Source organism: Schistocerca gregaria, unplaced genomic scaffold, assembly GCF_023897955.1.
Source record: "Schistocerca gregaria isolate iqSchGreg1 unplaced genomic scaffold, iqSchGreg1.2 ptg000073l, whole genome shotgun sequence".
Lineage (NCBI taxonomy): Eukaryota > Metazoa > Arthropoda > Insecta > Orthoptera > Acrididae > Schistocerca > Schistocerca gregaria.
The window spans coordinates 181,156-185,283 of NW_026061709.1; the positions used below are offsets into that span (position 1 = coordinate 181,156).

Here is a 4,128-nt window from a genome sequence, read left to right on the forward strand (position 1 = left end):
ATCGCTCGTTGTGGTTTCCTTGACGCAAGTGTCTTCCGTGGGCGCCAACGTGAAACCAATGTCCAGATTGCTATCTTCGTTCATAGTTCCCGCAGAGTGGATGCCTGGAGCGTCCACTCCTCGGAAGCTAGTGGCAATATCCTCACGTTGGTGGGAATCCTGACGACGCAAGGAAACCTCCGTTGCGGGTATTTGGGGATCTTCGGCCGAGTCCGCGGAAGAACGAGCAACCACAGTGGGAGAGTTGGAAAAAGTTGGCGTCGGCATAGATTCGAGGGGCGCGGAGCTGATCGGCAGACCATCCGCAAATCTAGAGCTTGAAGCCGGAGTATCATCGACAACCGCCCGCGAGGCAGCAGGCTCCCCGCGCACAGGCGGCACCGACTCGCCTCGGCTGCGGAAGTCAGCAGCGGCAGCGTATGACAACTTCATACCAACAACAGGGCCGGAACTCGGCATCTCGTCACGCGGTAACTGCGGGACACGCCTCCGTGAACATTCTGCACGAATGTGTTCCGTGGAATTGCATAAAGCGCAAGTCCGCGGTTGCCCATCATAGATAATCAAAGCACGATACCCACAAATATTAAGATAAGAGGGGACATGCTTCTGTAATTCAATCTTAATTTGCCTTACGCCGTTCAAGACAGGAAACATATGAGCTTCAGACCACCTTTCTGCCACATTGGAAATAATTCTGCCATAAGGCCGAAGGGCAACATTAAGTTCTTCGGGCGGAATTTCAAAAGGGAGCTCAAACACTCTGATCGTACGAATCCCGTACCCAGCATGACTAACAGCAACGTCACTCACATTCCCATCAGAATGATTAAACTTCACGCTACCTCCGCAACGATCCACAATGGAACTCCATAATTCTGGACTTTTCATCTTCAGATACACAGCATTTGTCACAAACGAGAGATAAACTCCGACAACATCATCACCGTTAATCAATACTTTTTCGATAAACCATGCTTTAATTTCAAATGCTTTAGGTCGAACGAAATTTCGATCGAAAGTAAACTTGATTGTGTCTTTCCTCAAATAATTCGACCTATTCATTCTAGAACTTCATGAATACAAGTGCAACACGAATAGCGGCTTAGCAGCACCACTAACCTCAAACGCAGCGACTCAGCCTGTGTTTACTACAGCCAGACGTCCAGCTCCGCCACACGTCCGTCCCGCTCGGCGGCTGACTCGCAACTGTGAAATTCATCTTTCTCCTGTGAGGATGGAACTTACGACCCCTGGTTTCTTAGACCAGTGCTCTACCACTGAGCTAAAGAGGCGCGGCCTAGCGGTACTCTTGGGTACTTCGTCCTTACGGTCGTCTGCATCATCAGACTTCAGCTGACAACACTTCATATTACCGGCTAATATTTGCAGCTATGGCGACCCATTACTGCTTGGCTACACATCTGACACGTAACCGATGTGCTCTCCAAACTACAACACATTCATTTCAAATCATGTCTTCCACACATGTCTACAAAATCACCTTCACATTCAAATACAGTTTCCTTGTGACTGACAGAGACGTAGGCAAAGTTTAAAGTTGCTATTTCCATTACATCTCGTTAATCAGAAAAACGGTAATTTACATCTGCAGCGGAACAAATTCCGATCCGCCCAGCGTGTGGCTCGAACCCACGACCCTAGGATTAAGAGTCTGACGCTCTACCGACTGAGCTAGCCGGCTACCTCGGTGAATAACTGCCGGATAGCACGTCACGCAGTACTCGTTTGGGTTGGGTGGTCCCATACAGAATCTCTCCATGCTGCCTAATGTTTTCCTAACGTCACACTCGTCACGTACTTCACTTTTATGTCATAATCATTTCTGAGAGGTAAAGAAATTGCATGACAGCATGCAGAGCTAGTGGCGTCAAAATTAACACACATACTTTATGTGACTCAAAAGCCGAACGAGTTACTTTCCGACGTTGTTTTAGATGTGCAAGTGCCAGTCAAAACTCGCGGTGTCGGCACTCTGCCGACCATTTCGCTAGTTAACACCGGTCTTGTTGCGTGTGTTTCAAGCTCAAGAGCATTTCCAAGCAAAAAATGGTCAACAGCAACATTCAGACGGTTTCGTATGCTCAATTGCTACATTAAAACGGTATGTTTCTTTTTCAGAACTCGAAAAAAACGAGCGTGACAACATTCGAACCTGTAATCATCAGATCCGAAGTCCGACGCCTTATCCATTAGGTCACATGGTCACTGACGACCAACTATATCATGTATACGACTCATCTCGAAACGCGCACAGCCCTGACGATTTGTGTTTTCGTTCTACACAGCCGCTGCCCCTTGCTCTTTCCCACCCATTCGTTACATTCAACCTCTTACGAGACCGACCAAATATACACTGAGAAACAAGACCACACACTATGTGCATTCGGAATCGAAGGCAGGGCGTCCCTCGCCGCATTTGCTACGATGGCCATTTGCTACTTCTGCAGAAGCGGCGGCGGCGTTGACGACGACGACGACGACGACGACGACCGCGAGAGGCTTTGAGATATGTGAGAAATACATCTATAAAATATAATTCAGACTGCCTCGTCCCACTTTATGCTGTAACGCTTTGGCAAATGCTTTATCTGCGCCATTCGCCTTAATCACATCTGAGAGTAATTCTTAAAAAAAACGCCTGTCGCTAATTGTTCGTCATCACAGATACTGTTTGCTATACGGCCACGACGCGCAACTGATTTCCAAAATTCATCTTTCTCCTGTGAGGATGGAACATCCGATGCCTGGTTTATTAGAGCAGTGCTCTACCACTGAGCTAAAGAGGCGCGGCCTAGCGGTACTCTTGGGTACTTCGTCCTTACGGTCGTCTGCATCATCAGACTTCAGCTGACAACACTTCATATTACCGGCTAATTTTTGCAGCTATAGCGACCTATTACTGCTTGGCTACACATCTGACACGTAACCGATGTGCTCTCCAAACTACAACACTTGCATTTCAGAACATGTCTTCCACACATGTCTACAAAATCACCTTCACATTCAAATACAGTTTCCTTGTGACTGACAGAGACGTAGGCAAAGTTTAAAGTTGCTATTTCCATTACATCTCGTTAATCAGAAAAACGGTAATTTACATCTGCAGCGGAACAAAATTCCGTTCCGCCCAGCGTGTGGCTCGAACCCACGACAATAGGATTAAGAGTCTGACGCTCTACCGACTGAGCTAGCCGGCTACCTCGGTGAATACCTTCCGGATAGCACGTCACACAGTACTCGTTTGGGTTGGGTGGTCCCATAGAGAAACTCTCCATGCTGCCTAATGTTTTCCTAACGTCACACTCGTCACGTACTTCACTTTTATGTCATAATCATTTCTGAGAGGTAAAGAAATTGCATGACAGCATGCAGACCTAGTGGCGTCAAAATTAACACACATACTTTATGTGACTCAAAAGCCGAACGAGTTACTTTCTTGTCGTTGTTTTAGATGTGCAAGTGCCAGTCAAAACTCGCGGTGTCGGCACTCTGCTGACCATTTCGCTAGTTAACACCGGTCTTGTTGTGTGTTTCAAGCTCAAGAGCATTTCCAAGCAAAAAATGGTCAACAGCAACATTCAGACGGTTTCGTACTGCTCAATTGCTACATTAAAACGGTATGTTTCTTTTTCAGAACTGGAAAAAAACGAGCGTGACAACATTCGAACCTGTAATCATCAGATCCGAAGTCCGACGCCTTATCCGTTAGGCCACATGGTCACTGACTACAAACTATGTCATGTATACGACTCATCTCTAAACGCTCACACCCCCTGAGGATTTGTGTTTTCGTTCTACACAGCCGCTGCCCCTTGCTCTTTCCCACCCATTCGTTACATTCAACCTCTTACGAGACCGACCAAATATAGACTGAGAAACAAGACCACACACTTTGTGCATTCGGAATCGAAGGCAGGGCGTCCCTCGCCGCATTTGCTACGATGGCCATTTGCTACTTCTGCAGAAGCGGCGGCGGCGACGACGACGACGCCGACGACCGCGAGAGGCTCTGAGATATGTGAGAAATACATCTGTAAAATGTAATTCAGACTGCCTCGTGCCACTTTATGCTGTACCGCTTTGGAAAATGCTTTATCTGCGCCA

General features: G+C 47.4%; 2 non-coding genes across 2 annotated transcripts; both read right to left on the reverse strand.

The window, feature by feature from the left end:
• Nucleotides 1–1,632: 1,632 nt before the first annotated feature.
• Nucleotides 1,633–1,705, reverse strand: Trnak-cuu (transfer RNA lysine (anticodon CUU)). The gene has a single exon. It is a non-coding gene; the product is annotated as a tRNA-Lys (tRNA).
• Nucleotides 1,706–3,148: 1,443 nt separating this feature from the next.
• On the reverse strand, nt 3,149–3,221 carry Trnak-cuu (transfer RNA lysine (anticodon CUU)). The gene has a single exon. It is a non-coding gene; the product is annotated as a tRNA-Lys (tRNA).
• Nucleotides 3,222–4,128: the final 907 nt, after the last annotated feature.